This window comes from Hypanus sabinus, unplaced genomic scaffold, assembly GCF_030144855.1.
Source record: "Hypanus sabinus isolate sHypSab1 unplaced genomic scaffold, sHypSab1.hap1 scaffold_336, whole genome shotgun sequence".
NCBI lineage: Eukaryota > Metazoa > Chordata > Chondrichthyes > Myliobatiformes > Dasyatidae > Hypanus > Hypanus sabinus.
Genome location: NW_026781240.1, coordinates 24,588 through 37,425, shown reverse-complemented (window position 1 = coordinate 37,425; position 12,838 = coordinate 24,588). Strand labels below are relative to the sequence as shown.

The following is a 12,838-nucleotide window of genomic DNA, read 5'->3' as shown; positions in this document are numbered from 1 at the left end:
TCAAGGTGTGATCTGGCATCACACTGTTACAGTGAGGTTCAACCCAAGTTGGAGAGAGAAGTCATCTTCCAGCTGGGCACAGTGCAGGTATCTGGAATGACCATCAAACTCTCTGATGATCTTCCTGTGTATATAAGAATGGGGCATTTCTGCCGTCACCAATCTGTGACCTGGCTCAGTTTGACTCTCTCCATTGGTATTATTCTCTGTTCCCACTGAGCTGCAAGAGTGCCTGTCCGCAAAGTAACTGAACACTCTCACACAAATACCCTTTGTTGACGTGCAGCTGGGATTTTCTTTTATCTATTGTCAATGTGAAGTGCCACAGTTTTGAAGCCATGCAAACGTTTCCTGCCCAGATGAATAGTTGGTCCGCACAGCTGTTAAAAGTTATTAAATGAATAATCATATTATTTCAGGTTCTTGTCACAATCATAGAAAAGCACAACACAGAATCAGGCCCTTTGGCCCATCTAGTTTGTGTTGAATTACTTAAACTGTCTGTTCCTGTACCCCTGCCCTCCAGGTGCCTATACAACCCTCTTAGAAGTTGAAACTGAGCTCGCATGGACCAGCTGGGTTTTCTGCTCATTTCACACCCCGATGACCGTCAGTGGAAGAAGTTTCCCCTCATGTTCCCCTTAACATTTCACCTTTCACCCTAAACCCATGGCCTCTGGTTGTAGTCCCACCCAATCTCAGTGGAAAAAGCCAGCTTGCATTTTCCCCATCTATAACCCTCATGATTTTGGTATGCCTCCGTCAAATCTCCCCTCAATCTTCTACATTCCAAGGAATTCCAATTTTGGGGGATATTAACTTGCGAGTGGATTGGGAAAGTGAGGTCAGCACTGGATCTCAAGAGAGAGAATTCGTAGAATGTCTATGAGATGGCTTTTTAGAACAGCTTGTTGTTGAGCCTACTAGGGGATCAGCTGTACTGGATTGGGTATTGTGTGATGAAACAGAGGTAATTAGAGAGATGGAAGTGAAGGAACCCTTAGGAGGCAGTGATCACATGACTGAGTTCCTGTGAAATTTGCGAAAGAGAAGCTGAAATCCGATGTGTCGGTATTTCAGTGGAGTAAAGGAAATTACAGTGGCATGAGAGAGGAACTGGCCAAGGTTGACTGGAAAGGGACACTAGCAGGAAGGACGGCAGAGCAGCAGTGGCTGGAGTTCATGTGAGAAGTGAGGAAGGTGCAGGACAGATATATTCCAAAGAAGAAGAAATTTTCGAATGGAAAAAGGATGCAACCGTGGCTGTCAAGAGAAGTCAAAGCCAAAGTTAAAGTAAAGCAGAGGGCATAGAAGGAAGCAAAAATTAGTGGGAAGACAGGGGATTGGGAAGTTTTTAAAAGCTTACAGAAGGAAACTAAGAAGGTCATTTCGAGGGAAAAGATGAACTATAAAAGGAAGCGAGCAAATAATATCAAAGATGATACTAAAAGCTTTCTCAAGTATATAAAGAGTAAAAGGCTTTGTGAATAGATATAGGACTGATAAAAAATGATGCTGGCAAATTGTAATGGGAGATAAGGAGATGGCGGAGGAACTGAACGAGTATTATGCATCAGTCTTCACTGAGGAAGACATCAGAAATATACCGGACATTCAAGGGTGTCAGGGAAGAGAAATGTGCACAGTCACAATTACGACAGAGGAAGTACTCAGGAAGCTGAATAGTCTAAGGGTAGATAAATCTCCTGGACCAGATGGAATGCACCCTCGTGTTTTGTAGGAGGTAGCAGTGGAGATTGCGGAGGCATTAGCAATGATCTTTCAAAAGTCGATAGACTGTGGCATGGTTCCGGAGGACTGGAAGACTGCAAATGTCACACTGCTACTTAAGAAAGGGGCGAGGGAGAAAAAGGAAATTATAGACCTGTTATCTTGACAGCGGTGGTTCGGAAGTTGTTGGAGTCGATTGTCAAGGATGAGGTTATGGAGTACCTAGAGGCATATGACAAGATAGGCTGAACTCAGCATGGTTTCCTTAAAGGAAAATCCTGCCTGACAAACCTAGTGTAATTTTTTGAGGAAATCACAAGTAGGCTAGACAGGGGAGATGCAGTGGATGTTGTGTATTTGGATTTTCAGAAGGCCTTTGACAAGGTGCCACACGAGGCTGCTAAACAAGATAAGAGTCCATGGAATTACAGGAAAGTTACATACGTGGATAGAGCGTTGGTTGATTGGCGGGAAACAGAATGTGGAAATAAAGGCATTCCCATTGAGTCCTGACGAAGGGTCTCGGCCCAAAACGTGGACAGTGCTTCTCCTTATAGATGCTGCTTGGCCTGCTGTGTTCCACCAGCATTTTGTGTGTGTTGTTTTATAAAGGCATCCCATGCTGGTTGGCTGCCGGTTACCAGTGGTGTTCCACAGGGGTCCATGTTGGGGCTGTTTCTTTTTACGTTGTGTATCAACGATTTGGATTATGGAATAGATGGCTTTGTGGCTAAGTTTGTTGATGATACTAAGATAGGTGGAGGGGCTCGTAGTACTGAGGAAACAGAGAATCTGCAGAGAGCCTTGGATAGATTGGGGGAATGGGCAAAGAAGTGGCAATTGAATTACATTGTCTGAAAGTGTATGGTCATGCACTTTGGTAGAAGAAATAAACGGGCAGACTATTATTTAAATGGGGAGAAAATTCAGAGTTCTGAGATGCAACGGCACTTGGGAGTCCTTGTGAAGGATACCCTTAAGGTTAACCTCCAGACTGAGTTGGTGGTGAAAATGGCGAATGCAATGTTGGCATTCATTTCTAGAGGAATATAGAGTATAGGAGCAGGGATGTGATGTTGAGGCTCTATAAGGCACTGGTAAGACATCACTTGTGTGCAGTTTTGGGCTCCTTATTTAAGAAAGGATGTGCTGACATTGGAGAGGGTTCAGAGAAGATCCACTGGAATGATTCCAGGAATGAGAGGGTTAACATATGAGGAACGTTTGACCACTCTTGGACTGTACTCATTGGTGTTTAGAAGAATGCGGGGGGACATCACAGAAATATTTTGAATGTTGAAAGACATGGACAGAGTGGATGTGGCAAAGTTGTTTCCCATGGTGGGGGAGTCCAGTACGAGAGGACATGACCTGAGGATTGCAGGGCGCCCATGCAGAATGGAGATGCGAAAACATTTTTTCAGCCAGAGGGTGGTGAATTTGTGGAATTTGTTGCCACCAGCGGCAGTGCAGGCCAAGTCATTGGGTGTATTTAAGGCAGAGATTGATAGGTATCTGAGTAGTCAGGGCATCAAAGGTTATGCTGAGAAGGCGGGGGAATGGGACTCAAGGGGAGATTGGATCAGCTCATGTTGAAATGGAGGAGCAGACTCGATGGGCTGAATGGTCGACTGCTGCTCCTTTGTCTTATGGTGATTCCTGTGTATGCACCCTGGAAGCCTCAAGAAACGATAATGATCATGAATCAGGCCCCAGATAGAAAAGAAAATCCAGCACAGTTTGCTCAGTGTGTCCACAGTACTACACAAATGTTTAATGCGACTCCGTAAGATTTATTCGGTCTCTGCTGCATGATTCTGTCAGCTGATGAGGGGCGGAAATGGAAGGCAGAATTGAGATACCAAACCTATCAGGAGTTACAGGCGGAAAACCATAATGAGAATGAACAGACAGACCAGATCATTCAAGCATTGGAAAGGGCTGTCCAGCAACCTGTAGCATCACTAAAGTACCTGGATGCAAACATAACCCTGGGGAAATCAGGACCAGACTATTGGGAGTGATTTGTGGCCTGCTACGGCACTTTCACAGGAGACCAAACATTTAATGATGGGAATCTGTCCCCCCTGTTCAATGCCCTACTGCTCCAATGCTTACCAACAAAGTTAGCCAACAGGATTAAAACAAATAATATGGACTGGCCTGACAATGACTGAAATAGAATGCGACGAGCTTTGACATATTATTGGGACCCGGCTTTTGAATCCCGATCAACCCCGAAGGGAACTAATATTTAAAATGAACATGTTCAGCAGGAAGGATGCAAGCAGGCTACATCTGGGGATCAGAAATGGGATCAAAAACCTACCAAGGGACAGATGGGGACAACAACCCGTTTAGAAATGGACAAGCAAGGATGCCTCCTACTCTGAGTATCATCCCTCAGGAAGAGCCCAGTGTAATATTGACAGGTGCTGGAATTTCAATTCCGTTTATGATTGATATGGGGCAACCACAACCAGTCTCGATCAGGAAATAGTATCGGAAAAGGGATTCCAGCTATCAGACGCTACAATCACTGTCTGGTTTCGAAGGCACGGAACGTACGTATTCACATACCCAGCCACAGCAGGTGGAATTCCAGGGGAAGCAGTGTGAGGTTTCATTTACTGTCACCACCAGACGGGGGTGTAATCTCGTAGGGAGAGACTTGCTCTGTCTGTTGGACATCGAGATTCTATGCACGGACAAGGATATCATGCTGTTACTGCGAACAACTGATAGCTTCCTCTGACCACCCAGTGGTGGGCACTTTATCTGGACTCCACCACATTTGAACCCCTTCTGCCAGGGGCCAGCTCTCATGTGACTCTGTGTTATGACCCTACGTGGTGCTCAACTGAGGAAAACTAATATTTTGCACCCCTCGAGGGACAGAAATTCCCAGTCATGGTGATTGGAGAGGATAAAGGAAGAGACGGCATTGCATTTCTGGCCAAAGTTCCAAATTTCTTTTGGCGACAGACAGGACTGGTGGCTCCCCATACCACCTTCAGGGTTTGTCCTGGGTTCAAGCCAAAGAGCCAAGGGCTCCTTGCCCACACCCTGACGAAACAGGCCTCCAGCACCGACGGAGACTGGCAAAATTGGTCCTCTTGAAGATCAGAGTGGTCACCTATGAATGGAACCAAAAGAAATTGGGGGGATCTTAAATGTATTTTTTTGCTCCTGTATTTACTAAGGAAATTGGCATGAAGTCAATGGAAGTAAGGCAAACAAGAATTAAGGTCATGGAACCTATACAGAAAGAAGAAGAGGAGGTGCTTGCTATCTAGAGGCAAGTCAGAGCAGATAAATCTCTTGGACCTGACAGGGTATTCCCTCGGACTTTGAAGGAGACTAGTGTTGAAATTGCAGGGGCCCTGGCAGGTATATTTAAATGTTGTTATCTGCGGGTGAGGTGCTGGAGAATTCATGGATAGCTCATGTTGTTCTGTTGGGTAAAAAAGACTCAAAAAGTAATTCAGGAAATTATAGGGTAACTTTGACGTCGGTCATGGGTAAATTATTGGAAGGGGTGCTAAGCGATAGGATCTACAAGTATTTAGATAGACAGGGACTTATTAGGGTGAGTCAACATGGCTTTGCGTATGGTAGGGCATGATTAACAAGAGTGTTTCAAGGAGGTTACAGGAAAATGGATGAAGGCAAGGCAGTGGATGTTGTCTGTATGGACTTCAGTAAGGCCTTTGACAAGGTCCTGCATGGGAGGTTATTTAGGAAGATTCAGTTGCTAGGTATACATGGAGAGGTAGTAAACTGGATTAGAAATTGGCTCAATGGAAGAAGCCAGAGAGTGGTAGTGGAGGATTGCTACTCTGAGTGGAGGCCTGTGACTAGTGGTGTGCCACAGGGATCAGTGCTGGGTCCATTGTTATTTGTCATCTATATCGATGATCTGGATAATAATTTGGTAAATTGGATCAGCAAATTTGCTGATGATACAAAAATTGGAGGTGTAGTGGACAGTGAGGAAGGTATTCAAAGCTTGCAGAGGGATCTGGACCAGCTAGAAGAATGGGCTGAAAAATGGCAGAAGGAGTTTAATACAGGCAAGTGTGAGGTATTGCACTTTGGAAGGAAAAACTAAGGTAGAACATACAAGGTAAATGGTAGGGCACTGAGGAGTGCAGAAGAAAAGATGGATCTTTGAATACAGATACAAAATTCCCTAAAAGTGGCGTCACGGGTAGATAGGGTAGTAAAGAAAGCTTTTGGTACATTGGCCTTCATAAATCAAAGTTTTGAGTATACGAGTTGGAATGTTATGGTAAGGCATTGGTGAGGGTGAATTTGGAGTATTGTGTGCAGTTTTAGTCACTTAATTACAGGAAGGATATTAATAAGGTTGAAAGAGTGCAGAGAAGGTTTACAAGGATGTTGCCGGGACTTGAGGACATGAGTTACAGAGAAAGGATCAATAGTTTTGGACTTTATTCCTTGGAGAGTAGAAGAATGAGCAGAGACTTGATAGAGGTATATAAAATTATGATGGGTATAGATGGAGTGAAAGCAAACAGGCTTTTTCCACTGAGGCTAGGGGAGAAAAAGAACAGAAGGCATGGGTTAAGGGTGAAGGGTGAAACGTTTAAAGGGAATATTGGGGGGGGGGGCTTCTTCACAACTGGGTCTGACAGAGGCATAACTGGTTCTTCTGGGCACATTCTGTCTCACTCCCAACTATTTCCTACCTTCCTTTGTACAGGTATGTAATGTCTAAAGGACCAGTGTTTGAGTAAATGAGACTCACCAAACTTTCTCCTGACTGAATCACTGGAATCTCCAAGTCAGATGGGTTCTCTCCAGTCGGTGCTCTCAATCCTCGGGCTGGTTCACTTGTTGCTGTTCCCTCGACTTCAATCGTGGTTTTTCTTCCAATAAATCTCTCACTGCAGGTCTAATTTTAACGTGAAAGATAATGAAGCACGTTCACAATGAAAAGGAGGACCAAACATTTCTGCTTAATGTTACTAGGAACAAAACTCACTGAAATTTAAACATTGAAGGCAAATATAATGATCTCAGTGAACAATCTTTTATTGTCCCTCACATGACACAGACAACATGGGATAAGAAGGAGCCGTCATTCAGTCATGGTAAGACATAAGACACAGGAAGAGAATTAGGTGATTCGATCCATATGGTCTGCCCACCATTCAGCCATGGCTGATTTTCATTCCAACACCATATTCCTGTCTTCCTCCTGTTAGCCTGAAGGGACTTAGCAATCATGAATATATTAATTTCTGTCATAAATACCAGAAACACTCAGCAGGTAAGGAATAGCTTACAATACAATTCAATTAATAACATTTCATCAGAATGACTTCAAATATTTTCAGTTTTTAGTGTAGATCTCCAGCACAGCTGCCTGATTTCCACTGTGTGACAGTGAGGGGGGGGGGGGGGGGAGGAATTTCCAAACACAGTTTGAACACCAAACTCAGGGTCTATATCTACAGTTGTAAACACGGAACAGCTCATTTACTCACAGCCTCTCCCTGTGAGGATGGAAGTGGGAATCATCCTCTCCTCAGACTGGCAGTTATTGCTTCCAAAGGAACTCCAGAAACAAACATCTGAACCAAGACCAGAAATACTCACTCAACACCTCATAAGCCCAAGCAGCTCGATCCCCAGGTCCATTTTACCTGGATGAAAAACTATGATATCCCAGGACCCAACCTCACAGAGTCACACAGCTTAATCTGCCACTCACCGACCCTGAGAGTCTCACACATTGTCCCCACATCTCACACTGGGTAGTGCAATCCGGGATTTCCCCACAACCAATGTCCAGCTGCTCGAAGAAGGACATCCATCCAGCCCCTTCTGTAGAAGCACTAACCAAAGTCCAAGCCAACACAACAACAGTTCCATTTGCCTGGAATGCCAATCACAGGATTAGAGCCCAAGCACCAACTCTCCCAGTACTCTTTGCTGCCAGTAAAATGCTGCAGTGTGTCAGCCCGTCACTGTTCATAAACTAGCACCTCCACACCAATGCACAACAGAACTGGGACCTGATGACCCTCCGGCATTCCAGCTAACAATAACTGATTCTGGAAATGATCAGCGAGGCCAAAGGTACAAAAGAACACTTCACAATGAAGACAAGGGTTGGAAGAAAGTTTGTTGATATATAACATTGAGGAGGTGGGATACAAGGCGGACTGAGGATGACCCAGATGGTTGATGTATATCACTGAAGTGGGGTTGGGGTTGTGAGGAGACTGGACAGAGGTTGAACAAGATGAGCAGATGGAACCAGGTGGGAGAAGGGATCAAGGACGATCACTGATGGTCCTCCAGCAACACATAGGTACTGAATGAATAGTACATACTATTGTACAAAAGATTCTAAAATGACAGAATTAGCAAAAATAACAAGAACTTTGCCAGATATACTTTGACCCTCACCAGATTTTTATCAACACACCATAGAAAGTTTCCCATCCAGACACTTCACGCTTTGCATGGTAACTGCTCCATCCATGACTGCGAGGAAATGCAGAGACCTTTGGATACAGAGCAGCACATCACAGAAACCATCCTCCCCCCCGAAACTTCCCAGTCCCTCGGTAAAGCAGGCACTGAAATCAAAGATCCCTACAACCTGGGTCGTTCTGCTTCCTCACCCACCCCAATCCGGGAGAAGACACAACAGCCATAAAGCTCCAGGACAAATGTGAGGAGCCTCAGGAAGCGAGACGAGTTCGGGCAAGTTGGAGGACGAGTGACCGCCCATCTGGAGATTGTGAACATGCACAAAGAGATCGTTACATCTGTGGTTAAATGGAAGGGGCAAATGGGATCACGTGACTGGGGGGGGGGGGTCTAACATCCCAGGCACAGACTCCAGCTTCCCAGCATTCTGTGGAAATAAACAATCTTGCCCCTCATATCTCCTCTCACCTTAAATGTATGAGACATTTCAACCCTCAGGAAAAACATACCCTCTGTCCACTCTATCTATTCCTCTTGTAATATTATAAACGTCCATCCAGTCTCACCCCAGCCTGCGCCGCTCTGGAGAAATCAACACAAGTTTGCCCAGCCTCTCGTTATAGCTCATGCCCTCTAATCCAGGCAGTGTCCTGGTAAAACTTTCCTGCGCCTTCTCCAAAGACCCAACATCCTTCCGAGAATGGGGGCGACCAGAACTGTATGAAACACTCCAGATGTGGGCTAACAAGTTTTACAAAGCTGCAGCACAACTTCATGACTTTTGAACTCAGTGCTTCAACTAATAAAGACAACCATTGCATTTGCTTCTTAACCACCCGATCAATCTCTTTCAGGGAGTGATGAACTTGGAGTCTAAGATCCCTCTGATCATCGACATTGTTCGGGGTTTTGCATTTAACACTGTACTGTCTCATACATTCAGGGGTGCAGTGCTACCAGAGCTCACCGGAGAGCCGCTCCAACACCTCTGGAAAAAAGTCAAAATAAGCAAGTACGGAATTTAACAACCCCGGATATTAAATAGAGGGAATTTTACGGAAGCGGGTGTTGGAAAGTGTTGGCTGGTGGGGAAAAATACCACTAATAACATTAGGATATTTGATCGTTTTTGGTGAAATCCTGGAGCTGTGACTGCTTTTTATTTAGATATTTGTGAAATTCCTCCTCGCTCGACCCATTGGCCTAGGAAGCTGGGAAATCCCTGTACACAAATGTGAGCATTCTTCCGCTCTTTCCAATGGGTACCATTGGATACCATGAAGGAGCTATATTCAGCAAGGAATGAACATGGAAACCCAAGTTTAAAAGTTAAAAACAATGAAAGAAAAATTCACTGCTCACTTATCTTCGGTCTGACTTTGATCAAAAACACAAGCTAATCATCCAAAATCCTCTTCGAAACCTGGATAAATTTAGTTTTATTTTCCAAGCCAAATGGAAAACAAGACATTTCTGGGATTTAAGCTAGTTTTACGTCATTTCAATTATCATTAATAGCAGATCAACCCCTTGGCCTCGCTCCACCAACTGTAGCTGACTGGAAAGAGGCTCTTTTTCCCTTTGTGTTGAAAGGAAGAAGAATAATTTAGTGAGGCAATGAATGAGACAAAATATATTTCCAAACCTCACAAATGGTTGCTCTCCTCCCCTCTTAACATTTATGACTTTCAAAATACAATCTTTTCTATTCGTATAGATGTGATAATAATAAAGATTTAAGCTTGTTTAACTTTTTATATATTTAAAGACTAAACAGTGTCTGTATCGGTCTAACCATGTCATGTGAGGATATTGTGAGTATCGACACTCACAGGTACACTTCCTGTCCAACCATTTCTGCGAGAGAAACAGTACGAGGCAGAGTTGACAACCTACAGCTTTTGAGACTAATATTCAGCAATATTCGTGGCTTTAGCAATAGTTCATCAGAGTTTCTTTTTTCATACTTGATTACTTGGTTCCAATTTAGGGGCTAAAAGTATAAAAACTGAATTGCTTTATTTTTGTTATTTTTATACCTCTGAGGAACACTGCTAAGTGCTGCGGCCGTCTGCTCTGACTCAGTCGTATTAGTAAGGCTACATCTGTGGTGGTCCGTGGATTACTCCCTAATCCTAAAGTACATTTTTCTCACTTAAAACCCTGTGTCTTCAAAGCAAACAAAGTTATTTTACTTGCTTGATAATTATATTCTATGATAATCAGTTGTGCAACCGTGTAATACTTTGTCATATTATTAAATTAAGAATTTTATTTTTAATTGTACCAGTTATACACTGAAATCTAGTGATAGGCTAAAATCTTGTTAATGTTTTAGCTATAACTATATTTCTGTGGAGCTCTGAAATTCATATATTCCTTTCATCTGGTTTATTGCTTGACGTTACAAGAAGCCCTATATATGTCACACCCAATTTGTGTACCTGCTCATTACACGAATGGGGCAAGGAAGTTGCCCAGTACATGAAATGAGCAGGTACACAAATTGGGTGTCACAAACTAAGGGTGATTAATAAGTTCGTGGCCCAAGGTGGAAAGATTCAATTTTACAAAACTTAGCAATATTCAATTATGTCAAACAGAAATACCACAAAAGTTATTAACTTCAAACTTTCTGCATAATCACTCAAAGAGTTAAACTACACGTGCAGATACCGAACGCTGTATAACTTCAGGCCTTCTAACTTAGGCCACGAACTTATCAATCACCGCCCCCACCCCAACCCCAACCCCAACCCCCCCCCCCCCGTACTGCTCCAGCACCTAAAAAATTGGCACTGCACGCCCCCTCCAGCCGTCCGGCAGAGCTCGGGCCCAGACCTTTCCCAATGCAACCGGCCCCCGAGTTACACAACACCGGGATCATTCCCTACTCACCCCTGCTCGAATCGGAGAACCGCCAACAACAGAACTCGGCACCGCGCATGCGTTCAGCAGCGTTCCTCCACAGCGCCACCGGCTGCCGGAGGTCTGCACATCGTCGCCGACAGCCGGAGACCCGCACAGCGCCACCAGTGGCTGGAGATCCTACAGCGCCACCAGTGTTCGGAGGCGGGACGGACAACGGAGAGGTAAAAAAACGACAAAGTCTGCAGATTCTGGAAATCCAAAGCAATACAAACAAAATGCTGGCCGAACGCAGCAGGCCGGGTAGCAATGAGAATGGAAATCGCATTGAAAATGTTTGGACACCGGGAAGTCCCGCTTGGAGTGGATAGTTCAAAGGTTAGTTTATTATTAAAGCAGGTATCCATGAATAACGCTGAGCTTTGTTTCTCCACAGAACCACGAAACAAAGAGAGAGCATGAAAGTCGTTCACAGAGAAAAATCAAACTTCCATCCCACCCCCCCCCCCCGGATCAAGAAGAACGGGATCCCAATCATCAAACCCCAAAACCCACCTCTCCGCACAAAAGGGAACAATAATATCGACCCACGATAAAAAAGAAAACACTCCTACCCCGCACAACTGCGGAGGAGCCGGTGTCACCAGTGTCGAGGCGGCCGCACCGGGAGCAGCGGACACAACGAACGACCCCGGAAGATTCACAGGTGAAGTGTCGCCTCACCTGGAAGGATGTTTGGACAACGGAGAGAGTTCAGCCGTCCGGCCCTTTCACTGTGACACCCCGAACTCCACATCAAATCCGTCCAAACGAATCTGGGCCAACTTTAATGACCAATAAATATAATTTTTCTCAGCGATCAGCTGTATGAATGATCCCCTGACTCTGAGATGAAGGGGTATCTATGGTCCACACTGTCAGGGTGTTGAGTTTACCAGGAGACAAAGACTGCAGGGACGGGGGGTTTTCGGTTGACTAATACACTGTATGTGGATCCCGCTGGCAAAACTGGTGTTGTGACCCGAATCGAGACAAACACCACGCTGCCCACTCCACCAACAACAAGGCACAGCCGGACACATAACAGGGGACTTTACATCCCACAACCCTGGATTCAGTGATGAAACCCGTGATTAATGTTGTTGTCCCACCGAAATAATAAGAAACGCACATTTTGATTCGTTTAAATACGGTGACGTCAGACAACCCCACTCGCCTGACTTCACACATGGACTCCCCATACCGGGATCTGCCCTCACGTGCGCGGTGTCTTACGTCACCCACGCGCTGCTGTGCTCGAGCTTTATCGGTTTAAAGGCTGGGCTAATAATCACGTGACCAGCCCCTCCCCCACCACTGTCAACAGAGGAGTCAGGAGCAGCGCTATTCTCATTGGTGCGAAGCGATGTCAATCACAGGTAACAACCAGTGGCGGAGGCGGACAAGCCGAGTGGGCGTTACCCCGCCGAGTTCGTCTCCCGCTCAAGCGCCGACGCCTCCTCAGAGCGGAGAAAACCTCAAAGTAAATGTCCGCTTTCTGATTTATTTCCATTTCCCTCCGAGGGAAGTTGGGGCGTTTGTGAAGCGTCTCCTGCGGCCGGAGTCTGATGTATCGCTGAGAGGTAGGAGGAGTCCGCTCGGCCAGTCGGTTTGATGCCTGTTCCCCGGGGAGGGAGGATTTTATTGACGGGATGAAGATGGTGAGAGAGGGGGCGGACAGGATGTTTGTCCCAGCGGGGACTGGAGGGGCTCAACTGTGGAAATGTCTGAG

The 12,838-nt window shown here is 45.2% G+C and overlaps 1 protein-coding gene across 1 annotated transcript in view; it reads right to left on the bottom strand.

Moving 5' to 3' along the window:
• The window catches only part of LOC132388497 (zinc finger protein 229-like), a 142,483-nt gene that overhangs the window by 120,179 nt on the left and 9,466 nt on the right, over positions 1-12,838 (bottom strand). The window lies entirely within an intron of this gene.